The sequence below is a fragment of the Perissodus microlepis genome, chromosome 3 (genome assembly GCF_051167445.1).
Source record: "Perissodus microlepis isolate ML-2025 ecotype Zambia chromosome 3, ASM5116744v1, whole genome shotgun sequence".
Lineage (NCBI taxonomy): Eukaryota > Metazoa > Chordata > Actinopteri > Cichliformes > Cichlidae > Perissodus > Perissodus microlepis.
The window spans coordinates 51537111-51562765 of record NC_140463.1 but is presented as its reverse complement, the minus strand read 5'-3'; the positions used below and the strand labels follow the sequence as shown (position 1 = coordinate 51562765).

Genomic DNA, 25655 nt, shown 5'->3' with positions numbered 1-25655 from the left:
ATCACTTTTCAAGCTACTTTCTGGATAAATCACTCATTTCCAAAGTCTGACACAGCATACTGCATCAAAAACTGCTGCTTTATATCCTCACCTATCGACCCTAACAGTAGAAGAAGCACACCATGTATTGTTTTGTGGCAAATTTCTTCTTAAAGCATTTTTTGTAAGTCAACAGAAGACTTTTTTTTCCCCCACTATGTTGAGGTAATTTCTTGTAAACACACATTTCTCTTGTGTTCTTAACAGTTCTTCCACCCTCTTTTTTGGTATATTAGACCAAAAAAAGGGGTCGGTTTAGACGCAAGTTGTGGGCCGGTTAGCTCAGCTGGTCAGAGCGTGGTGCTAATAACGCCAAAGTCATGGGTTCAATCCCCATACTGGCCATTACAGCAGCCATCCAAGGTACTGTCTCATGATAGACTGTGGGTTTTATTTGGTGGGATCCAAGAAAAAATCTCTGCCAACTTCCAGGTGAGTGATGTACGCAACTACAAATGACAGCAAACCATAAAATTCACTGACACATGACACGCTAATGAATACATTACATGCTTAGCTACAATCTCCAAATCATTTTTCAAGCTACTTTCTGGATAAATCACTCATTTCCAAAGTCTGACACAGCATACTGCATCAAAAACTGCTGCTTTATATCCTCACCTATCGACCCTAACAGTAGAAGACACACACCATGTATTGTTTTGTGGCAAATTTCTTCTTAAAGCATTTTTTGTAAGTCAACAGAAGACTTTTTTTTCCCAATATGTTGAGGTAATTTCTTGTAAACACACATTTCTCTTGTGTTCTTAACAGTTCTTCCACCCTCTTTTTTGGTATATTAGACCAAAAAAAGGGGTCGGTTTAGACACAAGTTGTGGGCCGGTTAGCTCAGCTGGTCAGAGTGTGGTGCTAATAACGCCAAAGTCATGGGTTCAATCCCCATACTGGCCATTGCAACAGCCATCCAAGGTACTGTCTCATGGTAGACTGTGGTTTTTGTTTGGTGGGATCCAAGAAAAAGACCTCTGCCAACTTCCAGGTGACAGATCGGGCCACGTAAGCTTTATGACCTCCATTGGCAGATGATACTCTGGCTTAGTGGGTGGATCCACTGTGCATGTGGCAGGTAGGACTACGTTTTTAAGAGCGTGATACATGGGAGAAATGCTGTGGCATGCACTTATTTCAAGCAACAATCAATTATTTCAAGCAACAATCAAGCAATATCCACCAGCCACGTGACCAACCCAACACCAGCAGTTGGCTCAAACAGACTCCAACGAACGTTCGTGAAAAGTGGGAGCTTCTACCAGACCACGTGGCCTAACGGACAAGGTGTCTGACTTCGGATCAGAAGATTGAGGGTTCGAGTCCCTTCGTGGTTGGTTGTGAGTCCTTGAGGAGCAGGCATGCGTTCCCAGTTTGTTCGCAGCAGGCCAACCTCGGATCCTTTATGTCATCCAAAATTGCTACGCTGTTGTCAATTTCATGTCCTTCAACAGAGACTCTACGAGTTCTCAAACGAGGCTCGAATGGCCAGGTTGGGGACTGAAGCCATGAACTTGGCCTTATCAGTGCCAGGCTCCAGTGGTCTTGGCTTAGAAGCAACCATAGAAAGTCAATAACATGCCATGACCTCAAGCGACACGGGTGAAAAAAATCACGACTTGGAAGCAGGCTGTTGGTGGAACTCCACCTGCTTAGGTGGCTTCTGATCAGTAGGAGCTTCCAAGAGTTGGCTTTCATTGGTACAGCTTGAAGTAACTTCTTGTAAACACACCTTTCTCTTGTGTTCTTAACAGTTCTTCCACCCTCTTTTTTGGTATATTAGACCAAAAAAAGGGGTCGGTTTAGACACAAGTTGTGGGCCGGTTAGCTCAGCTGGTCAGAGCGTGGTGCTAATAACGCCAAAGTCATGGGTTCAATCCCCATACTGGCCATTCCAACAGCCATCCAAGGTACTGTCTCATGGTAGACTGTGGTTTTTGTTTGGTGGGATCCAAGAAAAAGACCTCTGCCAACTTCCAGGTGACAGATCGGGCCACGTAAGCTTTATGACCTCCATTGGCAGATGATACTCTGGCTTAGTGGGTGGATCCACTGTGCATGTGGCAGGTAGGACTACGTTTTTAAGAGCGTGATACATGGGAGAAATGCTGTGGCATGCACTTATTTCAAGCAACAATCAATTATTTCAAGCAACAATCAAGCAATATCCACCAGCCACGTGACCAACCCAACACCAGCAGTTGGCTCAAACAGACTCCAACGAACGTTCGTGAAAAGTGGGAGCTTCTACCAGACCACGTGGCCTAACGGACAAGGTGTCTGACTTCGGATCAGAAGATTGAGGGTTCGAGTCCCTTCGTGGTTGGTTGTGAGTCCTTGAGGAGCAGGCATGCGTTCCCAGTTTGTTCGCAGCAGGCCAACCTCGGATCCTTTATGTCATCCAAAATTGCTGCGCTGTTGTCAATTTCATGTCCTTCAACAGAGACTCTACGAGTTCTCAAACGAGGCTCGAATGGCCAGGTTGGGGACTGAAGCCATGAACTTGGCCTTATCAGTGCCAGGCTCCAGTGGTCTTGGCTTAGAAGCAACCATAGAAAGTCAATAACATGCCATGACCTCAAGCGACACGGGTGAAAAAAATCACGACTTGGAAGCAGGCTGTTGGTGGAACTCCACCTGCTTAGGTGGCTTCTGATCAGTAGGAGCTTCCAAGAGTTGGCTTTCATTGGTACAGCTTGAAGTAACTTCTTGTAAACACACCTTTCTCTTGTGTTCTTAACAGTTCTTCCACCCTCTTTTTTGGTATATTAGACCAAAAAAAGGGGTCGGTTTAGACACAAGTTGTGGGCCGGTTAGCTCAGCTGGTCAGAGCGTAGTGCTAATAACGCCAAAGTCATGGGTTCAATCCCCATACTGGCCATTCCAGCAGCCATCCAAGGTACTGTCTCATGGTAGACTGTGGTTTTTGTTTGGTGGGATCCAAGAAAAAGACCTCTGCCAACTTCCAGGTGACAGATCGGGCCACGTAAGCTTTATGACCTCCATTGGCAGATGATACTCTGGCTTAGTGGGTGGATCCACTGTGCATGTGGCAGGTAGGACTACGTTTTTAAGAGCGTGATACATGGGAGAAATGCTGTGGCATGCACTTATTTCAAGCAACAATCAATTATTTCAAGCAACAATCAAGCAATATCCACCAGCCACGTGACCAACCCAACACCAGCAGTTGGCTCAAACAGACTCCAACGAACGTTCGTGAAAAGTGGGAGCTTCTGCCCGACCACATGGCCTAACGGACAAGGCGTCTGACTACTGATCAGAAGGTTGAGTGTTCGAGTCCCTTCGTGGTTGGTTGTGAGTCATTGAGGAGCAGGCATGCGTACGCAGCAGGCCAACCCCGGGCCTTTATGTCATCCAAAATTGCTACGCTGTTGTCAATTTCATGTCCTTCAACAGAGACTCTACGAGTTCTCAAACGAGGCTCGAATGGCCAGGTTGGGGACTGAAGCCATGAACTTGGCCTTATCAGTGCCAGGCTCCAGTAGTCTTGGATTAGAAGCAACCATAGAAAGTCAATAACATGCCATGACCTCAAGCGACACGGGTGAAAAAATCACGACTTGGAAGCAGGCTGTTGGTGGAACTCCACCTGCTTAGGTGGCTTCTGATCAGTAGGAACTTCCAAGAGTTGGCTTTCATTGGTACAGCTTGAAGTAACTTCTTGTAAACACACCTTTCTCTTGTGTTCTTAACAGTTCTTCCACCCTCTTTTTTGGTATATTAGACCAAAAAAAGGGGTCGGTTTAGACACAAGTTGTGGGCCGGTTAGCTCAGCTGGTCAGAGCGTGGTGCTAATAACGCCAAAGTCATGGGTTCAATCCCCATACTGGCCATTCCAGCAGCCATCCAAGGTACTGTCTCATGGTAGACTGTGGTTTTTGTTTGGTGGGATCCAAGAAAAAGACCTCTGCCAACTTCCAGGTGACAGATCGGGCCACGTAAGCTTTATGACCTCCATTGGCAGATGATACTCTGGCTTAGTGGGTGGATCCACTGTGCATGTGGCAGGTAGGACTACGTTTTTAAGAGCGTGATACATGGGAGAAATGCTGTGGCATGCACTTATTTCAAGCAACAATCAATTATTTCAAGCAACAATCAAGCAATATCCACCAGCCACGTGACCAACCCAACACCAGCAGTTGGCTCAAACAGACTCCAACGAACGTTCGTGAAAAGTGGGAACTTCTACCAGACCGCGTGGCCTAACGGACAAGGTGTCTGACTTCGGATCAGAAGATTGAGGGTTCGAGTCCCTTCGTTGTTGGTTGTGAGTCCTTGAGGAGCAGGCATGCCTTCCCAGTTTGTTCGCAGCAGGCCAACCTCGGATCCTTTATGTCATCCAAAATTGCTACGCTGTTGTCAATTTCATGTCCTTCAACAGAGACTCTACGAGTTCTCAAACGAGGCTCGAATGGCCAGGTTGGGGACTGAAGCCATGAACTTGGCCTTATCAGTGCCAGGCTCCAGTAGTCTTGGCTTAGAAGCAACCATAGAAAGTCAATAACATGCCATGACCTCAAGCGACACGGGTGAAAAAATCACGACTTGGAAGCAGGCTGTTGGTGGAACTCCACCTGCATAGGTGGCTTCTGATCAGTAGGAGCTTCCAAGAGTTGGCTTTCATTGGTACAGCTTGAAGTAATTTCTTGTAAACACACATTTCTCTTGTATTCTTAACAGTTCTTCCACCCTCTTTTTTGGTATATTAGTCAACAAAAGGATCGGTTCACACACATGTTGTAGGCCGGTTAGCTCAGCTGGTCAGAGTGTAGTGCTAATAACGCTAAGGTCACGGGTTCAATCCCCATACTGGCCATTCCAGCAGCCATCCAAGGTACTGTCTCATGATAGACTGTGGGTTTTATTTGGTGGGATCCAAGAAAAATCTCTGCCAACTTCCAGGTGAGTGATGTACGCAACTACAAATGACAGCAAACAACAAAATTCACTGACACATGACACGCTAATGAATACATTACATGCTTAGCTACAATCTCCAAATCACTTTTCAAGCTACTTTCTGGATAAATCACTCATTTCCAAAGTCTGACACAGCATACTGCATCAAAAACTGCTTCTTTATATCCTCACCTATCGACCCTAACAGTAGAAGAAGCACACCATGTATTGTTTTGTGGCAAATTTCTTCTTAAAGCATTTTTTGTAAGTCAACAGAAGACTTTTTTTTCCCCCACTATGTTGAGGTAATTTCTTGTAAACACACATTTCTCTTGTGTTCTTAACAGTTCTTCCACCCTCTTTTTTGGTATATTAGACCAAAAAAAGGGGTCGGTTTAGACGCAAGTTGTGGGCCGGTTAGCTCAGCTGGTCAGAGCGTGGTGCTAATAACGCCAAAGTCATGGGTTCAATCCCCATACTGGCCATTACAGCAGCCATCCAAGGTACTGTCTCATGATAGACTGTGGGTTTTATTTGGTGGGATCCAAGAAAAAATCTCTGCCAACTTCCAGGTGAGTGATGTACGCAACTACAAATGACAGCAAACCATAAAATTCACTGACACATGACACGCTAATGAATACATTACATGCTTAGCTACAATCTCCAAATCATTTTTCAAGCTACTTTCTGGATAAATCACTCATTTCCAAAGTCTGACACAGCATACTGCATCAAAAACTGCTGCTTTATATCCTCACCTATTGACCCTAACAGTAGAAGACACACACCATGTATTGTTTTGTGGCAAATTTCTTCTTAAAGCATTTTTTGTAAGTCAACAGAAGACTTTTTTTTCCCAATATGTTGAGGTAATTTCTTGTAAACACACATTTCTCTTGTGTTCTTAACAGTTCTTCCACCCTCTTTTTTGGTATATTAGACCAAAAAAAGGGGTCGGTTTAGACACAAGTTGTGGGCCGGTTAGCTCAGCTGGTCAGAGTGTGGTGCTAATAACGCCAAAGTCATGGGTTCAATCCCCATACTGGCCATTCCAACAGCCATCCAAGGTACTGTCTCATGGTAGACTGTGGTTTTTGTTTGGTGGGATCCAAGAAAAAGACCTCTGCCAACTTCCAGGTGACAGATCGGGCCACGTAAGCTTTATGACCTCCATTGGCAGATGATACTCTGGCTTAGTGGGTGGATCCACTGTGCATGTGGCAGGTAGGACTACGTTTTTAAGAGCGTGATACATGGGAGAAATGCTGTGGCATGCACTTATTTCAAGCAACAATCAATTATTTCAAGCAACAATCAAGCAATATCCACCAGCCACGTGACCAACCCAACACCAGCAGTTGGCTCAAACAGACTCCAACGAACGTTCGTGAAAAGTGGGAACTTCTACCAGACCACGTGGCCTAACGGACAAGGTGTCTGACTTCGGATCAGAAGATTGAGGGTTCGAGTCCCTTCGTTGTTGGTTGTGAGTCCTTGAGGAGCAGGCATGCCTTCCCAGTTTGTTCGCAGCAGGCCAACCTCGGATCCTTTATGTCATCCAAAATTGCTACGCTGTTGTCAATTTCATGTCCTTCAACAGAGACTCTACGAGTTCTCAAACGAGGCTCGAATGGCCAGGTTGGGGACTGAAGCCATGAACTTGGCCTTATCAGTGCCAGGCTCCAGTAGTCTTGGCTTAGAAGCAACCATAGAAAGTCAATAACATGCCATGACCTCAAGCGACACGGGTGAAAAAAATCACGACTTGGAAGCAGGCTGTTGGTGGAACTCCACCTGCTTAGGTGGCTTCTGATCAGTAGGAGCTTCCAAGAGTTGGCTTTCATTGGTACAGCTTGAAGTAACTTCTTGTAAACACACCTTTCTCTTGTGTTCTTAACAGTTCTTCCACCCTCTTTTTTGGTATATTAGACCAAAAAAAGGGGTCGGTTTAGACACAAGTTGTGGGCCGGTTAGCTCAGCTGGTCAGAGCGTGGTACTAATAACGCCAAAGTCATGGGTTCAATCCCCATACTGGCCATTCCAGCAGCCATCCAAGGTACTGTCTCATGGTAGACTGTGGTTTTTGTTTGGTGGGATCCAAGAAAAAGACCTCTGCCAACTTCCAGGTGACAGATCGGGCCACGTAAGCTTTATGACCTCCATTGGCAGATGATACTCTGGCTTAGTGGGTGGATCCACTGTGCATGTGGCAGGTAGGACTACGTTTTTAAGAGCGTGATACATGGGAGAAATGCTGTGGCATGCACTTATTTCAAGCAACAATCAATTATTTCAAGCAACAATCAAGCAATATCCACCAGCCACGTGACCAACCCAACACCAGCAGTTGGCTCAAACAGACTCCAACGAACGTTCGTGAAAAGTGGGAGCTTCTGCCCGACCACATGGCCTAACGGACAAGGCGTCTGACTACTGATCAGAAGGTTGAGTGTTCGAGTCCCTTCGTGGTTGGTTGTGAGTCACTGAGGAGCAGGCATGCGTACGCAGCAGGCCAACCCCGGGCCTTTATGTCATCCAAAATTGCTACGCTGTTGTCAATTTCATGTCCTTCAACAGAGACTCTACGAGTTCTCAAACGAGGCTCGAATGGCCAGGTTGGGGACTGAAGCCATGAACTTGGCCTTATCAGTGCCAGGCTCCAGTAGTCTTGGCTTAGAAGCAACCAGAGAAAGTCAATAACATGCCATGACCTCAAGCGACACGGGTGAAAAAATCACGACTTGGAAGCAGGCTGTTGGTGGAACTCCACCTGCATAGGTGGCTTCTGATCAGTAGGAACTTCCAAGAGTTGGCTTTCATTGGTACAGCTTGAAGTACTTTGTTGTAAACACACATTTCTCTTGTATTCTTAACAGTTCTTCCACCCTCTTTTTTGGTATATTAGACCAAAAAAAGGGGTCGGTTTAAACACAAGTTGTGGGCCGGTTAGCTCAGCTGGTCAGAGCATGGTTCTAATAACGCCAAAGTCATGGGTTCAATCCCCATACTGGCCATTCCAACAGCCATCCAAGGTACTGTCTCATGGTAGACTGTGGTTTTTGTTTGGTGGGATCCAAGAAAAAGACCTCTGCCAACTTCCAGGTGACAGATCGGGCCACGTAAGCTTTATGACCTCCATTGGCAGATGATACTCTGGCTTAGTGGGTGGATCCACTGTGCATGTGGCAGGTAGGACTACGTTTTTAAGAGCGTGATACATGGGAGAAATGCTGTGGCATGCACTTATTTCAAGCAACAATCAATTATTTCAAGCAACAATCAAGCAATATCCACCAGCCACGTGACCAACCCAACACCAGCAGTTGGCTCAAACAGACTCCAACGAACGTTCGTGAAAAGTGGGAACTTCTACCAGACCACGTGGCCTAACGGACAAGGTGTCTGACTTCGGATCAGAAGATTGAGGGTTCGAGTCCCTTCGTGGTTGGTTGTGAGTCCTTGAGGAGCAGGCATGCGTTCCCAGTTTGTTCGCAGCAAGCTAACCTCGGATCCTTTATGTCATCCAAAATTGCTACGCTGTTGTCAATTTCATGTCCTTCAACAGAGACTCTACGAGTTCTCAAACGAGGCTCGAATGGCCAGGTTGGGGACTGAAGCCATGAACTTGGCCTTATCAGTGCCAGGCTCCAGTAGTCTTGGCTTAGAAGCAACCATAGAAAGTCAATAACATGCCATGACCTCAAGCGACACGGGTGAAAAAATCACGACTTGGAAGCAGGCTGTTGGTGGAACTCCACCTGCATAGGTGGCTTCTGATCAGTAGGAGCTTCCAAGAGTTGGCTTTCATTGGTACAGCTTGAAGTAATTTCTTGTAAACACACATTTCTCTTGTATTCTTAACAGTTCTTCCACCCTCTTTTTTGGTATATTAGTCAACAAAAGGATCGGTTCACACACATGTTGTAGGCCGGTTATCTCAGCTGGTCAGAGCGTAGTGCTAATAACGCTAAGGTCACGGGTTCAATCCCCATACTGGCCATTCCAGCAGCCATCCAAGGTACTGTCTCATGATAGACTGTGGGTTTTATTTAGTGGGATCCAAGAAAAATCTCTGCCAACTTCCAGGTGAGTGATGTACGCAACTACAAATGACAGCAAACAACAAAATTCACTGACACATGACACGCTAATGAATACATTACATGCTTAGCTACAATCTCCAAATCACTTTTCAAGCTACTTTCTGGATAAATCACTCATTTCCAAAGTCTGACACAGCATACTGCATCAAAAACTGCTGCTTTATATCCTCACCTATCGACCCTAACAGTAGAAGAAGCACACCATGTATTGTTTTGTGGCAAATTTCTTCTTAAAGCATTTTTTGTAAGTCAACAGAAGACTTTTTTTTCCCCCACTATGTTGAGGTAATTTCTTGTAAACACACATTTCTCTTGTGTTCTTAACAGTTCTTCCACCCTCTTTTTTGGTATATTAGACCAAAAAAAGGGGTCGGTTTAGACGCAAGTTGTGGGCCGGTTAGCTCAGCTGGTCAGAGCGTGGTGCTAATAACGCCAAAGTCATGGGTTCAATCCCCATACTGGCCATTACAGCAGCCATCCAAGGTACTGTCTCATGATAGACTGTGGGTTTTATTTGGTGGGATCCAAGAAAAAATCTCTGCCAACTTCCAGGTGAGTGATGTACGCAACTACAAATGACAGCAAACCATAAAATTCACTGACACATGACACGCTAATGAATACATTACATGCTTAGCTACAATCTCCAAATCATTTTTCAAGCTACTTTCTGGATAAATCACTCATTTCCAAAGTCTGACACAGCATACTGCATCAAAAACTGCTGCTTTATATCCTCACCTATCGACCCTAACAGTAGAAGACACACACCATGTATTGTTTTGTGGCAAATTTCTTCTTAAAGCATTTTTTGTAAGTCAACAGAAGACTTTTTTTTCCCAATATGTTGAGGTAATTTCTTGTAAACACACATTTCTCTTGTGTTCTTAACAGTTCTTCCACCCTCTTTTTTGGTATATTAGACCAAAAAAAGGGGTCGGTTTAGACACAAGTTGTGGGCCGGTTATCTCAGCTGGTCAGAGCGTGGTGCTAATAACGCCAAAGTCATGGGCTCAATCCCCATACTGGCCGTTCCAACAGCCATCCAAGGTACTGTCTCATGGTAGACTGTGGTTTTTGTTTGGTGGGATCCAAGAAAAAGACCTCTGCCAACTTCCAGGTGACAGATCGGGCCACGTAAGCTTTATGACCTCCATTGGCAGATGATACTCTGGCTTAGTGGGTGGATCCACTGTGCATGTGGCAGGTAGGACTACGTTTTTAAGAGCGTGATACATGGGAGAAATGCTGTGGCATGCACTTATTTCAAGCAACAATCAATTATTTCAAGCAACAATCAAGCAATATCCACCAGCCACGTGACCAACCCAACACCAGCAGTTGGCTCAAACAGACTCCAACGAACGTTCGTGAAAAGTGGGAACTTCTACCAGACCACGTGGCCTAACGGACAAGGTGTCTGACTTCAGATCAGAAGATTGAGGGTTCGAGTCCCTTCGTGGTTGGTTGTGAGTCCTTGAGGAGCAGGCATGCGTTCCCAGTTTGTTCGCAGCAGGCCAACCTCGGATCCTTTATGTCATCCAAAATTGCTACGCTGTTGTCAATTTCATGTCCTTCAACAGAGACTCTACGAGTTCTCAAACGAGGCTCGAATGGCCAGGTTGGGGACTGAAGCCATGAACTTGGCCTTATCAGTGCCAGGCTCCAGTAGTCTTGGCTTAGAACCAACTATAGAAAGTCAATAACATGCCATGACCTCAAGCGACACGGGTGAAAAAAATCACGACTTGGAAGCAGGCTGTTGGTGGAACTCCACCTGCTTAGGTGGCTTCTGATCAGTAGGAGCTTCCAAGAGCTGGCTTTCATTGGTACAGCTTGAAGTAACTTCTTGTAAACACACCTTTCTCTTGTGTTCTTAACAGTTCTTCCACCCTCTTTTTTGGTATATTAGACCAAAAAAAGGGGTCGGTTTAGACACAAGTTGTGGGCCGGTTAGCTCAGCTGGTCAGAGCGTGGTGCTAATAACGCCAAAGTCAGGGGTTCAATCCCCATACTGGCCATTCCAGCAGCCATCCAAGGTACTGTCTCATGGTAGACTGTGGTTTTTGTTTGGTGGGATCCAAGAAAAAGACCTCTGCCAACTTCCAGGTGACAGATCGGGCCACGTAAGCTTTATGACCTCCATTGGCAGATGATACTCTGGCTTAGTGGGTGGATCCACTGTGCATGTGGCAGGTAGGACTACGTTTTTAAGAGCGTGATACATGGGAGAAATGCTGTGGCATGCACTTATTTCAAGCAACAATCAATTATTTCAAGCAACAATCAAGCAATATCCACCAGCCACGTGACCAACCCAACACCAGCAGTTGGCTCAAACAGACTCCAACGAACGTTCGTGAAAAGTGGGAGCTTCTGCCCGACCACATGGCCTAACGGACAAGGCGTCTGACTACTGATCAGAAGGTTGAGTGTTCGAGTCCCTTCGTGGTTGGTTGTGAGTCATTGAGGAGCAGGCATGCGTACGCAGCAGGCCAACCCCGGGCCTTTATGTCATCCAAAATTGCTACGCTGTTGTCAATTTCATGTCCTTCAACAGAGACTCTACGAGTTCTCAAACGAGGCTCGAATGGCCAGGTTGGGGACTGAAGCCATGAACTTGGCCTTATCAGTGCCAGGCTCCAGTAGTCTTGGCTTAGAAGCAACCATAGAAAGTCAATAACATGCCATGACCTCAAGCGACACGGGTGAAAAAATCACGACTTGGAAGCAGGCTGTTGGTGGAACTCCACCTGCATAGGTGGCTTCTGATCAGTAGGAACTTCCAAGAGTTGGCTTTCATTGGTACAGCTTGAAGTACTTTGTTGTAAACACACATTTCTCTTGTATTCTTAACAGTTCTTCCACCCTCTTTTTTGGTATATTAGACCAAAAAAAGGGGTCGGATTAAACACAAGTTGTGGGCCGGTTAGCTCAGCTGGTCAGAGCGTGGTTCTAATAACGCCAAAGTCATGGGTTCAATCCCCATACTGGCCATTCCAACAGCCATCCAAGGTACTGTCTCATGGTAGACTGTGGTTTTTGTTTGGTGGGATCCAAGAAAAAGACCTCTGCCAACTTCCAGGTGACAGATCGGGCCACGTAAGCTTTATGACCTCCATTGGCAGATGATACTCTGGCTTAGTGGGTGGATCCACTGTGCATGTGGCAGGTAGGACTACGTTTTTAAGAGCGTGATACATGGGAGAAATGCTGTGGCATGCACTTATTTCAAGCAACAATCAATTATTTCAAGCAACAATCAAGCAATATCCACCAGCCACGTGACCAACCCAACACCAGCAGTTGGCTCAAACAGACTCCAACGAACGTTCGTGAAAAGTGGGAACTTCTACCAGACCACGTGGCCTAACGGACAAGGTGTCTGACTTCGGATCAGAAGATTGAGGGTTCGAGTCCCTTCGTGGTTGGTTGTGAGTCCTTGAGGAGCAGGCATGCCTTCCCAGTTTGTTCGCAGCAGGCCAACCTCGGATCCTTTATGTCATCCAAAATTGCTACGCTGTTGTCAATTTCATGTCCTTCAACAGAGACTCTACGAGTTCTCAAACGAGGCTCGAATGGCCAGGTTGGGGACTGAAGCCATGAACTTGGCCTTATCAGTGCCAGGCTCCAGTAGTCTTGGCTTAGAAGCAACCATAGAAAGTCAATAACATGCCATGACCTCAAGCGACACGGGTGAAAAAAATCACGACTTGGAAGCAGGCTGTTGGTGGAACTCCACCTGCTTAGGTGGCTTCTGATCAGTAGGAGCTTCCAAGAGTTGGCTTTCATTGGTACAGCTTGAAGTAACTTCTTGTAAACACACCTTTCTCTTGTGTTCTTAACAGTTCTTCCACCCTCTTTTTTGGTATATTAGACCAAAAAAAGGGGTCGGTTTAGACACAAGTTGTGGGCCGGTTAGCTCAGCTGGTCAGAGCGTGGTGCTAATAATGCCAAAGTCATGGGTTCAATCCCCATACTGGCCATTCCAGCAGCCATCCAAGGTACTGTCTCATGGTAGACTGTGGTTTTTGTTTGGTGGGATCCAAGAAAAAGACCTCTGCCAACTTCCAGGTGACAGATCGGGCCACGTAAGCTTTATGACCTCCATTGGCAGATGATACTCTGGCTTAGTGGGTGGATCCACTGTGCATGTGGCAGGTAGGACTACGTTTTTAAGAGCGTGATACATGGGAGAAATGCTGTGGCATGCACTTATTTCAAGCAACAATCAATTATTTCAAGCAACAATCAAGCAATATCCACCAGCCACGTGACCAACCCAACACCAGCAGTTGGCTCAAACAGACTCCAACGAACGTTCGTGAAAAGTGGGAGCTTCTGCCCGACCACATGGCCTAACGGACAAGGCGTCTGACTACTGATCAGAAGGTTGAGTGTTCGAGTCCCTTCGTGGTTGGTTGTGAGTCACTGAGGAGCAGGCATGCGTACGCAGCAGGCCAACCCCGGGCCTTTATGTCATCCAAAATTGCTACGCTGTTGTCAATTTCATGTCCTTCAACAGAGACTCTACGAGTTCTCAAACGAGGCTCGAATGGCCAGGTTGGGGACTGAAGCCATGAACTTGGCCTTATCAGTGCCAGGCTCCAGTAGTCTTGGCTTAGAAGCAACCATAGAAAGTCAATAACATGCCATGACCTCAAGCGACACGGGTGAAAAAATCACGACTTGGAAGCAGGCTGTTGGTGGAACTCCACCTGCATAGGTGGCTTCTGATCAGTAGGAACTTCCAAGAGTTGGCTTTCATTGGTACAGCTTGAAGTAACTTCTTGTAAACACACCTTTCTCTTGTGTTCTTAACAGTTCTTCCACCCTCTTTTTTGGTATATTAGACCAAAAAAAGGGGTCGGTTTAGACACAAGTTGTGGGCCGGTTAGCTCAGCTGGTCAGAGCGTGGTGCTAATAATGCCAAAGTCATGGGTTCAATCCCCATACTGGCCATTCCAGCAGCCATCCAAGGTACTGTCTCATGGTAGACTGTGGTTTTTGTTTGGTGGGATCCAAGAAAAAGACCTCTGCCAACTTCCAGGTGACAGATCGGGCCACGTAAGCTTTATGACCTCCATTGGCAGATGATACTCTGGCTTAGTGGGTGGATCCACTGTGCATGTGGCAGGTAGGACTACGTTTTTAAGAGCGTGATACATGGGAGAAATGCTGTGGCATGCACTTATTTCAAGCAACAATCAATTATTTCAAGCAACAATCAAGCAATATCCACCAGCCACGTGACCAACCCAACACCAGCAGTTGGCTCAAACAGACTCCAACGAACGTTCGTGAAAAGTGGGAGCTTCTGCCCGACCACATGGCCTAACGGACAAGGCGTCTGACTACTGATCAGAAGGTTGAGTGTTCGAGTCCCTTCGTGGTTGGTTGTGAGTCACTGAGGAGCAGGCATGCGTACGCAGCAGGCCAACCCCGGGCCTTTATGTCATCCAAAATTGCTGCGCTGTTGTCAATTTCATGTCCTTCAACAGAGACTCTACGAGTTCTCAAACGAGGCTCGAATGGCCAGGTTGGGGACTGAAGCCATGAACTTGGCCTTATCAGTGCCAGGCTCCAGTAGTCTTGGCTTAGAAGCAACCATAGAAAGTCAATAACATGCCATGACCTCAAGCGACACGGGTGAAAAAATCACGACTTGGAAGCAGGCTGTTGGTGGAACTCCACCTGCATAGGTGGCTTCTGATCAGTAGGAACTTCCAAGAGTTGGCTTTCATTGGTACAGCTTGAAGTACTTTGTTGTAAACACACATTTCTCTTGTATTCTTAACAGTTCTTCCACCCTCTTTTTTGGTATATTAGACCAAAAAAAGGGGTCGGTTTAAACACAAGTTGTGGGCCGGTTAGCTCAGCTGGTCAGAGCATGGTTCTAATAACGCCAAAGTCATGGGTTCAATCCCCATACTGGCCATTCCAACAGCCATCCAAGGTACTGTCTCATGGTAGACTGTGGTTTTTGTTTGGTGGGATCCAAGAAAAAGACCTCTGCCAACTTCCAGGTGACAGATCGGGCCACGTAAGCTTTATGACCTCCATTGGCAGATGATACTCTGGCTTAGTGGGTGGATCCACTGTGCATGTGGCAGGTAGGACTACGTTTTTAAGAGCGTGATACATGGGAGAAATGCTGTGGCATGCACTTATTTCAAGCAACAATCAATTATTTCAAGCAACAATCAAGCAATATCCACCAGCCACGTGACCAACCCAACACCAGCAGTTGGCTCAAACAGACTCCAACGAACGTTCGTGAAAAGTGGGAACTTCTACCAGACCACGTGGCCTAACGGACAAGGTGTCTGACTTCGGATCAGAAGATTGAGGGTTCGAGTCCCTTCGTGGTTGGTTGTGAGTCCTTGAGGAGCAGGCATGCGTTCCCAGTTTGTTCGCAGCAGGCTAACCTCGGATCCTTTATGTCATCCAAAATTGCTACGCTGTTGTCAATTTCATGTCCTTCAACAGAGACTCTACGAGTTCTCAAACGAGGCTCGAATGGCCAGGTTGGGGACTGAAGCCATGAACTTGGCCTTATCAGTGCCAGGCTCCAGTAGTCTTGGCTTAGAAGCAACCATAGAAAGTCAATAACATGCCATGACCTCAAGCGACACGGGTGAAAAAATCACGACTTGGAAGCAGGCTGTTGGTGGAACTCCACCTGCATAGGTGGCTTCTGATCAGTAGGAGCTTCCAAGAGTTGGCTTTCATTGGTACAGCTTGAAGTAATTTCTTGTAAACACACATTTCTCTTGTATTCTTAACAGTTCTTCCACCCTCTTTTTTGGTATATTAGTCAACAAAAGGATCGGTTCACACACATGTTGTAGGCCGGTTATCTCAGCTGGTCAGAGCGTAGTGCTAATAACGCTAAGGTCACGGGTTCAATCCCCATACTGGCCATTCCAGCAGCCATCCAAGGTACTGTCTCATGATAGACTGTGGGTTTTATTTAGTGGGATCCAAGAAAAATCTCTGCCAACTTCCAGGTGAGTGATGTACGCAACTACAAATGACAGCAAACAACAAAATTCACTGACACATGACACGCTAATGAATACATTACATGCTTAGCTACAATCTCCAAATCACTTTTCAAGCTACTTTCTGGATAAATCACTCATTTCCAAAGTCTGACACAGCATACTGCATCAAAAACTGCTGCTTTATATCCTCACCTATCGACCCTAACAGTAGAAGAAGCACACCATGTATTGTTTTGTGGCAAATTTCTTCTTAAAGCATTTTTTGTAAGTCAACAGAAGACTTTTTTTTCCCCCACTATGTTGAGGTAATTTCTTGTAAACACACATTTCTCTTGTGTTCTTAACAGTTCTTCCACCCTCTTTTTTGGTATATTAGACCAAAAAAAGGGGTCGGTTTAGACACAAGTTGTGGGCCGGTTATCTCAGCTGGTCAGAGCGTGGTGCTAATAACGCCAAAGTCATGGGCTCAATCCCCATACTGGCCGTTCCAACAGCCATCCAAGGTACTGTCTCATGGTAGACTGTGGTTTTTGTTTGGTGGGATCCAAGAAAAAGACCTCTGCCAACTTCCAGGTGACAGATCGGGCCACGTAAGCTTTATGACCTCCATTGGCAGATGATACTCTGGCTTAGTGGGTGGATCCACTGTGCATGTGGCAGGTAGGACTACGTTTTTAAGAGCGTGATACATGGGAGAAATGCTGTGGCATGCACTTATTTCAAGCAACAATCAATTATTTCAAGCAACAATCAAGCAATATCCACCAGCCACGTGACCAACCCAACACCAGCAGTTGGCTCAAACAGACTCCAACGAACGTTCGTGAAAAGTGGGAACTTCTACCAGACCACGTGGCCTAACGGACAAGGTGTCTGACTTCGGATCAGAAGATTGAGGGTTCGAGTCCCTTCGTGGTTGGTTGTGAGTCCTTGAGGAGCAGGCATGCGTTCCCAGTTTGTTCGCAGCAGGCTAACCTCGGATCCTTTATGTCATCCAAAATTGCTACGCTGTTGTCAATTTCATGTCCTTCAACAGAGACTCTACGAGTTCTCAAACGAGGCTCGAATGGCCAGGTTGGGGACTGAAGCCATGAACTTGGCCTTATCAGTGCCAGGCTCCAGTAGTCTTGGCTTAGAAGCAACCATAGAAAGTCAATAATATGCCATGACCTCAAGCGACACGGGTGAAAAAATCACGACTTGGAAGCAGGCTGTTGGTGGAACTCCACCTGCATAGGTGGCTTCTGATCAGTAGGAGCTTCTAAGAGTTGGCTTTCATTGGTACAGCTTGAAGTAATTTCTTGTAAACACACATTTCTCTTGTATTCTTCACAGTTCTTCCACCCTCTTTTTTGGTATATTAGTCAACAAAAGGATCGGTTCACACACATGTTGTAGGCCGGTTAGCTCAGCTGGTCAGAGCGTAGTGCTAATAACGCTAAGGTCACGGGTTCAATCCCCATACTGGCCATTCCAGCAGCCATCCAAGGTACTGTCTCATGATAGACTGTGGGTTTTATTTGGTGGGATCCAAGAAAAATCTCTGCCAACTTCCAGGTGAGTGATGTACGCAACTACAAATGACAGCAAACAACAAAATTCACTGACACATGACACGCTAATGAATACATTACATGCTTAGCTACAATCTCCAAATCACTTTTCAAGCTACTTTCTGGATAAATCACTCATTTCCAAAGTCTGACACAGCATACTGCATCAAAAACTGCTGCTTTATATCCTCACCTATCGACCCTAACAGTAGAAGAAGCACACCATGTATTGTTTTGTGGCAAATTTCTTCTTAAAGCATTTTTTGTGAGTCAACAGAAGACTTTTTTTTCCCCCACTATGTTGAGGTAATTTCTTGTAAACACACATTTCTCTTGTGTTCTTAACAGTTCTTCCACCCTCTTTTTTGGTATATTAGACCAAAAAAAGGGGTCGGTTTAGACGCAAGTTGTGGGCCGGTTAGCTCAGCTGGTCAGAGTGTGGTGCTAATAACGCCAAAGTCATGGGTTCAATCCCCATACTGGCCATTACAGCAGCCATCCAAGGTACTGTCTCATGATAGACTGTGGGTTTTATTTGGTGGGATCCAAGAAAAAATCTCTGCCAACTTCCAGGTGAGTGATGTACGCAACTACAAATGACAGCAAACCATAAAATTCACTGACACATGACACGCTAATGAATACATTACATGCTTAGCTACAATCTCCAAATCATTTTTCAAGCTACTTTCTGGATAAATCACTCATTTCCAAAGTCTGACACAGCATACTGCATCAAAAACTGCTGCTTTATATCCTCACCTATCGACCCTAACAGTAGAAGACACACACCATGTATTGTTTTGTGGCAAATTTCTTCTTAAAGCATTTTTTGTAAGTCAACAGAAGACTTTTTTTTCTCAATATGTTGAGGTAATTTCTTGTAAACACACATTTCTCTTGTGTTCTTAACAGTTCTTCCACCCTCTTTTTTGGTATATTAGACCAAAAAAAGGGGTCGGTTTAGACACAAGTTGTGGGCCGGTTAGCTCAGCTGGTCAGAGCGTGGTGCTAATAACGCCAAAGTCATGGGTTCAATCCCCATACTGGCCATTCCAACAGCCATCCAAGGTACTGTCTCATGGTAGACTGTGGTTTTTGTTTGGTGGGATCCAAGAAAAAGACCTCTGCCAACTTCCAGGTGACAGATCGGGCCACGTAAGCTTTATGACCTCCATTGGCAGATGATACTCTGGCTTAGTGGGTGGATCCACTGTGCATGTGGCAGGTAGGACTACGTTTTTAAGAGCGTGATACATGGGAGAAATGCTGTGGCATGCACTTATTTCAAGCAACAATCAATTATTTCAAGCAACAATCAAGCAATATCCACCAGCCACGTGACCAACCCAACACCAGCAGTTGGCTCAAACAGACTCCAACGAACGTTCGTGAAAAGTGGGAACTTCTACCAGACCACGTGGCCTAACGGACAAGGTGTCTGACTACTGATCAGAAGATTGAGTGCTCGAGTCCCTTCGTGGTTGGTTGTGAGTCATTGAGGAGCAGGCATGCGTACGCAGCAGGCCAACCCCGGGCCTTTATGTCATCCAAAATTGCTACGCTGTTGTCAATTTCATGTCCTTCAACAGAGACTCTACGAGTTCTCAAACGAGGCTCGAATGGCCAGGTTGGGGACTGAAGCCATGAACTTGGCCTTATCAGTGCCAGGCTCCAGTAGTCTTGGCTTAGAAGCAACCATAGAAAGTCAATAACATGCCATGACCTCAAGCGACACGGGTGAAAAAATCACGACTTGGAAGCAGGCTGTTGGTGGAACTCCACCTGCATAGGTGGCTTCTGATCAGTAGGAGCTTCCAAGAGTTGGCTTTCATTGGTACAGCTTGAAGTAATTTCTTGTAAACACACATTTCTCTTGTATTCTTAACAGTTCTTCCACCCTCTTTTTTGGTATATTAGTCAACAAAAGGATCGGTTCACACACATGTTGTAGGCCGGTTATCTCAGCTGGTCAGAGCGTAGTGCTAATAACGCTAAGGTCACGGGTTCAATCCCCATACTGGCCATTCCAGCAGCCATCCAAGGTACTGTCTCATGATAGACTGTGGGTTTTATTTAGTGGGATCCAAGAAAAATCTCTGCCAACTTCCAGGTGAGTGATGTACGCAACTACAAATGACAGCAAACAACAAAATTCACTGACACATGACACGCTAATGAATACATTACATGCTTAGCTACAATCTCCAAATCACTTTTCAAGCTACTTTCTGGATAAATCACTCATTTCCAAAGTCTGACACAGCATACTGCATCAAAAACTGCTGCTTTATATCCTCACCTATCGACCCTAACAGTAGAAGAAGCACACCATGTATTGTTTTGTGGCAAATTTCTTCTTAAAGCATTTTTTGTAAGTCAACAGAAGACTTTTTTTTCCCCCACTATGTTGAGGTAATTTCTTGTAAACACACATTTCTCTTGTGTTCTTAACAGTTCTTCCACCCTCTTTTTTGGTATATTAGACCAAAAAAAGGGGTCGGTTTAGACGCAAGTTGTGGGCCGGTTAGCTCAGCTGGTCAGAGCGTGGTGCTAATAACGCCAAAGTCATGGGTTCAATCCCCATACTGGCCATTACAGCAGCCATCCAAGGTACTGTCTCATGATAGACTGTGGGTTTTATTTGGTGGGATCCAAGAAAAAATCTCTGCCAACTTCCAGGTGAGTGATGTACGCAACTACAAATGACAGCAAACCATAAAATTCACTGACACATGACACGCTAATGAATACATTACATGCTTAGCTACAATCTCCAAACCATTTTTCAAGCTACTTTCTGGATAAATCACTCATTTCCAAAGTCTGACACAGCATACTGCATCAAAAACTGCTGCTTTATATCCTCACCTATCGACCCTAACAGTAGAAGACACACACCATGTATTGTTTTGTGGCAAATTTCTTCTTAAAGCATTTTTTGTAAGTCAACAGAAGACTTTTTTTTCCCAATATGTTGAGGTAATTTCTTGTAAACACACATTTCTCTTGTGTTCTTAACAGTTCTTCCACCCTCTTTTTTGGTATATTAGACCAAAAAAAGGGGTCGGTTTAGACACAAGTTGTGGGCCGGTTATCTCAGCTGGTCAGAGCGTGGTGCTAATAACGCCAAAGTCATGGGCTCAATCCCCATACTGGCCGTTCCAACAGCCATCCAAGGTACTGTCTCATGGTAGACTGTGGTTTTTGTTTGGTGGGATCCAAGAAAAAGACCTCTGCCAACTTCCAGGTGACAGATCGGGCCACGTAAGCTTTATGACCTCCATTGGCAGATGATACTCTGGCTTAGTGGGTGGATCCACTGTGCATGTGGCAGGTAGGACTACGTTTTTAAGAGCGTGATACATGGGAGAAATGCTGTGGCATGCACTTATTTCAAGCAACAATCAATTATTTCAAGCAACAATCAAGCAATATCCACCAGCCACGTGACCAACCCAACACCAGCAGTTGGCTCAAACAGACTCCAACGAACGTTCGTGAAAAGTGGGAACTTCTACCAGACCACGTGGCCTAACGGACAAGGTGTCTGACTTCAGATCAGAAGATTGAGGGTTCGAGTCCCTTCGTGGTTGGTTGTGAGTCCTTGAGGAGCAGGCATGCGTTCCCAGTTTGTTCGCAGCAGGCCAACCTCGGATCCTTTATGTCATCCAAAATTGCTACGCTGTTGTCAATTTCATGTCCTTCAACAGAGACTCTACGAGTTCTCAAACGAGGCTCGAATGGCCAGGTTGGGGACTGAAGCCATGAACTTGGCCTTATCAGTGCCAGGCTCCAGTAGTCTTGGCTTAGAACCAACCATAGAAAGTCAATAACATGCCATGACCTCAAGCGACACGGGTGAAAAAAATCACGACTTGGAAGCAGGCTCTTGGTGGAACTCCACCTGCTTAGGTGGCTTCTGATCAGTAGGAGCTTCCAAGAGCTGGCTTTCATTGGTACAGCTTGAAGTAATTTCTTGTAAACACACCTTTCTCTTGTGTTCTTAACAGTTCTTCCACCCTCTTTTTTGGTATATTAGACCAAAAAAAGGGGTCGGTTTAGACACAAGTTGTGGGCCGGTTAGCTCAGCTGGTCAGAGCGTGGTGCTAATAACGCCAAAGTCAGGGGTTCAATCCCCATACTGGCCATTCCAGCAGCCATCCAAGGTACTGTCTCATGGTAGACTGTGGTTTTTGTTTGGTGGGATCCAAGAAAAAGACCTCTGCCAACTTCCAGGTGACAGATCGGGCCACGTAAGCTTTATGACCTCCATTGGCAGATGATACTCTGGCTTAGTGGGTGGATCCACTGTGCATGTGGCAGGTAGGACTACTTTTTTAAGAGCGTGATACATGGGAGAAATGCTGTGGCATGCACTTATTTCAAGCAACAATCAATTATTTCAAGCAACAATCAAGCAATATCCACCAGCCACCTGACCAACCCAACACCAGCAGTTGGCTCAAACAGACTCCAACAAACGTTCGTGAAAAGTGGGAGCTTCTGCCCGACCACATGGCCTAACGGACAAGGCGTCTGACTACTGATCAGAAGGTTGAGTGTTCGAGTCCCTTCGTGGTTGGTTGTGAGTCATTGAGGAGCAGGCATGCGTACGCAGCAGGCCAACCCCGGGCCTTTATGTCATCCAAAATTGCTACGCTGTTGTCAATTTCATGTCCTTCAACAGAGACTCTACGAGTTCTCAAACGAGGCTCGAATGGCCAGGTTGGGGACTGAAGCCATGAACTTGGCCTTATCAGTGCCAGGCTCCAGTAGTCTTGGCTTAGAAGCAACCATAGAAAGTCAATAACATGCCGTGACCTCAAGCGACACGGGTGAAAAAATCACGACTTGGAAGCAGGCTGTTGGTGGAACTCCACCTGCTTAGGTGGCTTCTGATCAGTAGGAGCTTCCAAGAGTTGGCTTTCATTGGTACAGCTTGAAGTAACTTCTTGTAAACCCACCTTTCTCTTGTGTTCTTAACAGTTCTTCCACCCTCTTTTTTGGTATATTAGACCAAAAAAAGGGGTCGGTTTAGACACAAGTTGTGGGCCGGTTAGCTCAGCTGGTCAGAGCGTGGTGCTAATAACGCCAAAGTCATAGGTTCAATCCCCATACTGGCCATTCCAACAGCCATCCAAGGTACTGTCTCATGGTAGACTGTGGTTTTTGTTTGGTGGGATCCAAGAAAAAGACCTCTGCCAACTTCCAGGTGACAGATCGGGCCACGTAAGCTTTATGACCTCCATTGGCAGATGATACTCTGGCTTAGTGGGTGGATCCACTGTGCATGTGGCAGGTAGGACTACGTTTTTAAGAGCGTGATACATGGGAGAAATGCTGTGGCATGCACTTATTTCAAGCAACAATCAATTATTTCAAGCAACAATCAAGCAATATCCACCAGCCACGTGACCAACCCAACACCAGCAGTTGGCTCAAACAGACTCCAACGAACGTTCGTGAAAAGTGGGAACTTCTACCAGACCACGTGGCCTAACGGACAAGGTGTCTGACTTCGGATCAGAAGATTGAGGGTTCGAGTCCCTTCGTGGTTGGTTGTGAGTCCTTGAGGAGCAGGCATGCGTTCGCAGCAGGCCAACCTCGGATCCTTTATGTCATCCAAAATTGCTACGCTGTTGTCAATTTCATGTCCTTCAACAGAGACTCTACGAGTTCTCAAACGAGGCTCGAATGGCCAGGTTGGGGACTGAAGCCATGAACTTGGCCTTATCAGTGCCAGGCTCCAGTAGTCTTGGCTTAGAAGCAACCATAGAAAGTCAATAATATGCCATGACCTCAAGCGACACGGGTGAAAAAATCACGACTTGGAAGCAGGCTGTTGGTGGAACTCCACCTGCATAGGTGGCTTCTGATCAGTAGGAGCTTCCAAGAGTTGGCTTTCATTGGTACAGCTTGAAGTAATTTCTTGTAAACACACATTTCTCTTGTATTCTTCACAGTTCTTCCACCCTCTTTTTTGGTATATTAGTCAACAAAAGGATCGGTTCACACACATGTTGTAGGCCGGTTAGCTCAGCTGGTCAGAGCGTAGTGCTAATAACGCTAAGGTCACGGGTTCAATCCCCATACTGGCCATTCCAGCAGCCATCCAAGGTACTGTCTCATGATAGACTGTGGGTTTTATTTGGTGGGATCCAAGAAAAATCTCTGCCAACTTCCAGGTGAGTGATGTACGCAACTACAAATGACAGCAAACAACAAAATTCACTGACACATGACACGCTAATGAATACATTACATGCTTAGCTACAATCTCCAAATCACTTTTCAAGCTACTTTCTGGATAAATCACTCATTTCCAAAGTCTGACACAGCATACTGCATCAAAAACTGCTGCTTTATATCCTCACCTATCGACCCTAACAGTAGAAGAAGCACACCATGTATTGTTTTTGTGGCAAATTTCTTCTTAAAGCATTTTTTGTAAGTCAACAGAAGACTTTTTTTTCCCCCACTATGTTGAGGTAATTTCTTGTAAACACACATTTCTCTTGTGTTCTTAACAGTTCTTCCACCCTCTTTTTTGGTATATTAGACCAAAAAAAGGGGTCGGTTTAGACGCAAGTTGTGGGCCGGTTAGCTCAGCTGGTCAGAGCGTGGTGCTAATAACGCCAAAGTCATGGGTTCAATCCCCATACTGGCCATTACAGCAGCCATCCAAGGTACTGTCTCATGATAGACTGTGGGTTTTATTTGGTGGGATCCAAGAAAAAATCTCTGCCAACTTCTAGGTGAGTGATGTACGCAACTACAAATGACAGCAAACCATAAAATTCACTGACACATGACACGCTAATGAATACATTACATGCTTAGCTACAATCTCCAAATCATTTTTCAAGCTACTTTCTGGATAAATCACTCATTTCCAAAGTCTGACACAGCATACTGCATCAAAAACTGCTGCTTTATATCCTCACCTATCGACCCTAACAGTAGAAGACACACACCATGTATTGTTTTGTGGCAAATTTCTTCTTAAAGCATTTTTTGTAAGTCAACAGAAGACTTTTTTTTCCCAATATGTTGAGGTAATTTCTTGTAAACACACATTTCTCTTGTGTTCTTAACAGTTCTTCCACCCTCTTTTTTGGTATATTAGACCAAAAAAAGGGGTCGGTTTAGACACAAGTTGTGGGCCGGTTATCTCTGCTAGTCAGAGCGTGGTGCTAATAACGCCAAAGTCATGGGTTCAATCCCCATACTGGCCATTCCAACAGCCATCCAAGGTACTGTCTCATGGTAGACTGTGGTTTTTGTTTGGTGGGATCCAAGAAAAAGACCTCTGCCAACTTCCAGGTGACAGATCGGGCCACGTAAGCTTTATGACCTCCATTGGCAGATAATACTCTGGCTTAGTGGGTGGATCCACTGTGCATGTGGCAGGTAGGACTACGTTTTTAAGAGCGTGATACATGGGAGAAATGCTGTGGCATGCACTTATTTCAAGCAACAATCAATTATTTCAAGCAACAATCAAGCAATATCCACCAGCCACGTGACCAACCCAACACCAGCAGTTGGCTCAAACAGACTCCAACGAACGTTCGTGAAAAGTGTGAACTTCTACCAGACCACGTGGCCTAACGGACAAGGTGTCTGACTTCGGATCAGAAGATTGAGGGTTCGAGTCCCTTCGTGGTTGGTTGTGAGTCCTTGAGGAGCAGGCATGCGTTCCCAGTTTGTTCGCAGCAGGCCAACCTCGGATCCTTTATGTCATCCAAAATTGCTACGCTGTTTTCAATTTCATGTCCTTCAACAGAGACTCTACGAGTTCTCAAACGAGGCTCGAATGGCCAGGTTGGGGACTGAAGCCATGAACTTGGCCTTATCAGTGCCAGGCTCCAGTAGTCTTGGCTTAGAAGCAACCATAGAAAGTCAATAACATGCCATGACCTCAAGCGACACGGGTGAAAAAATCACGACTTGGAAGCAGGCTGTTGGTGGAACTCCACCTGCATAGGTGGCTTCTGATCAGTAGGAGCTTC

At 45.7% G+C, this 25655-nt stretch overlaps 29 non-coding genes across 29 annotated transcripts; all 29 read left to right on the top strand.

Moving 5' to 3' along the window:
- Positions 1-310: 310 nt before the first annotated feature.
- On the top strand, positions 311-384 carry trnai-aau (transfer RNA isoleucine (anticodon AAU)). The gene has a single exon. It is a non-coding gene; the product is annotated as a tRNA-Ile (tRNA).
- A 493-nt stretch (positions 385-877) lies between these two features.
- Positions 878-951, top strand: trnai-aau (transfer RNA isoleucine (anticodon AAU)). Its single transcript has one exon. It is a non-coding gene; the product is annotated as a tRNA-Ile (tRNA).
- A 361-nt stretch (positions 952-1312) lies between these two features.
- Positions 1313-1385, top strand: trnar-ucg (transfer RNA arginine (anticodon UCG)). Its single transcript has one exon. It is a non-coding gene; the product is annotated as a tRNA-Arg (tRNA).
- Positions 1386-1866: 481 nt separating this feature from the next.
- On the top strand, positions 1867-1940 carry trnai-aau (transfer RNA isoleucine (anticodon AAU)). The gene has a single exon. It is a non-coding gene; the product is annotated as a tRNA-Ile (tRNA).
- A 361-nt stretch (positions 1941-2301) lies between these two features.
- Positions 2302-2374, top strand: trnar-ucg (transfer RNA arginine (anticodon UCG)). Its single transcript has one exon. It is a non-coding gene; the product is annotated as a tRNA-Arg (tRNA).
- Positions 2375-2855: 481 nt separating this feature from the next.
- Positions 2856-2929, top strand: trnai-aau (transfer RNA isoleucine (anticodon AAU)). The gene has a single exon. It is a non-coding gene; the product is annotated as a tRNA-Ile (tRNA).
- Positions 2930-3831: 902 nt separating this feature from the next.
- Positions 3832-3905, top strand: trnai-aau (transfer RNA isoleucine (anticodon AAU)). The gene has a single exon. It is a non-coding gene; the product is annotated as a tRNA-Ile (tRNA).
- A 912-nt stretch (positions 3906-4817) lies between these two features.
- trnai-aau (transfer RNA isoleucine (anticodon AAU)) lies at positions 4818-4891 on the top strand. The gene has a single exon. It is a non-coding gene; the product is annotated as a tRNA-Ile (tRNA).
- A 494-nt stretch (positions 4892-5385) lies between these two features.
- On the top strand, positions 5386-5459 carry trnai-aau (transfer RNA isoleucine (anticodon AAU)). Its single transcript has one exon. It is a non-coding gene; the product is annotated as a tRNA-Ile (tRNA).
- A 493-nt stretch (positions 5460-5952) lies between these two features.
- On the top strand, positions 5953-6026 carry trnai-aau (transfer RNA isoleucine (anticodon AAU)). The gene has a single exon. It is a non-coding gene; the product is annotated as a tRNA-Ile (tRNA).
- Positions 6027-6941: 915 nt separating this feature from the next.
- trnai-aau (transfer RNA isoleucine (anticodon AAU)) lies at positions 6942-7015 on the top strand. The gene has a single exon. It is a non-coding gene; the product is annotated as a tRNA-Ile (tRNA).
- Positions 7016-8352: 1337 nt separating this feature from the next.
- trnar-ucg (transfer RNA arginine (anticodon UCG)) lies at positions 8353-8425 on the top strand. Its single transcript has one exon. It is a non-coding gene; the product is annotated as a tRNA-Arg (tRNA).
- A 1046-nt stretch (positions 8426-9471) lies between these two features.
- Positions 9472-9545, top strand: trnai-aau (transfer RNA isoleucine (anticodon AAU)). The gene has a single exon. It is a non-coding gene; the product is annotated as a tRNA-Ile (tRNA).
- Positions 9546-12003: 2458 nt separating this feature from the next.
- On the top strand, positions 12004-12077 carry trnai-aau (transfer RNA isoleucine (anticodon AAU)). Its single transcript has one exon. It is a non-coding gene; the product is annotated as a tRNA-Ile (tRNA).
- Positions 12078-12438: 361 nt separating this feature from the next.
- trnar-ucg (transfer RNA arginine (anticodon UCG)) lies at positions 12439-12511 on the top strand. Its single transcript has one exon. It is a non-coding gene; the product is annotated as a tRNA-Arg (tRNA).
- A 481-nt stretch (positions 12512-12992) lies between these two features.
- trnai-aau (transfer RNA isoleucine (anticodon AAU)) lies at positions 12993-13066 on the top strand. The gene has a single exon. It is a non-coding gene; the product is annotated as a tRNA-Ile (tRNA).
- Positions 13067-13968: 902 nt separating this feature from the next.
- Positions 13969-14042, top strand: trnai-aau (transfer RNA isoleucine (anticodon AAU)). Its single transcript has one exon. It is a non-coding gene; the product is annotated as a tRNA-Ile (tRNA).
- Positions 14043-15379: 1337 nt separating this feature from the next.
- On the top strand, positions 15380-15452 carry trnar-ucg (transfer RNA arginine (anticodon UCG)). Its single transcript has one exon. It is a non-coding gene; the product is annotated as a tRNA-Arg (tRNA).
- Positions 15453-16933: 1481 nt separating this feature from the next.
- Positions 16934-17006, top strand: trnar-ucg (transfer RNA arginine (anticodon UCG)). Its single transcript has one exon. It is a non-coding gene; the product is annotated as a tRNA-Arg (tRNA).
- Positions 17007-17484: 478 nt separating this feature from the next.
- On the top strand, positions 17485-17558 carry trnai-aau (transfer RNA isoleucine (anticodon AAU)). The gene has a single exon. It is a non-coding gene; the product is annotated as a tRNA-Ile (tRNA).
- Positions 17559-18052: 494 nt separating this feature from the next.
- On the top strand, positions 18053-18126 carry trnai-aau (transfer RNA isoleucine (anticodon AAU)). The gene has a single exon. It is a non-coding gene; the product is annotated as a tRNA-Ile (tRNA).
- Positions 18127-18619: 493 nt separating this feature from the next.
- trnai-aau (transfer RNA isoleucine (anticodon AAU)) lies at positions 18620-18693 on the top strand. The gene has a single exon. It is a non-coding gene; the product is annotated as a tRNA-Ile (tRNA).
- Positions 18694-20161: 1468 nt separating this feature from the next.
- Positions 20162-20235, top strand: trnai-aau (transfer RNA isoleucine (anticodon AAU)). The gene has a single exon. It is a non-coding gene; the product is annotated as a tRNA-Ile (tRNA).
- A 1482-nt stretch (positions 20236-21717) lies between these two features.
- On the top strand, positions 21718-21791 carry trnai-aau (transfer RNA isoleucine (anticodon AAU)). Its single transcript has one exon. It is a non-coding gene; the product is annotated as a tRNA-Ile (tRNA).
- Positions 21792-22693: 902 nt separating this feature from the next.
- On the top strand, positions 22694-22767 carry trnai-aau (transfer RNA isoleucine (anticodon AAU)). Its single transcript has one exon. It is a non-coding gene; the product is annotated as a tRNA-Ile (tRNA).
- Positions 22768-23128: 361 nt separating this feature from the next.
- Positions 23129-23201, top strand: trnar-ucg (transfer RNA arginine (anticodon UCG)). Its single transcript has one exon. It is a non-coding gene; the product is annotated as a tRNA-Arg (tRNA).
- Positions 23202-23668: 467 nt separating this feature from the next.
- On the top strand, positions 23669-23742 carry trnai-aau (transfer RNA isoleucine (anticodon AAU)). Its single transcript has one exon. It is a non-coding gene; the product is annotated as a tRNA-Ile (tRNA).
- Positions 23743-24237: 495 nt separating this feature from the next.
- Positions 24238-24311, top strand: trnai-aau (transfer RNA isoleucine (anticodon AAU)). Its single transcript has one exon. It is a non-coding gene; the product is annotated as a tRNA-Ile (tRNA).
- A 928-nt stretch (positions 24312-25239) lies between these two features.
- trnar-ucg (transfer RNA arginine (anticodon UCG)) lies at positions 25240-25312 on the top strand. The gene has a single exon. It is a non-coding gene; the product is annotated as a tRNA-Arg (tRNA).
- Positions 25313-25655: the final 343 nt, after the last annotated feature.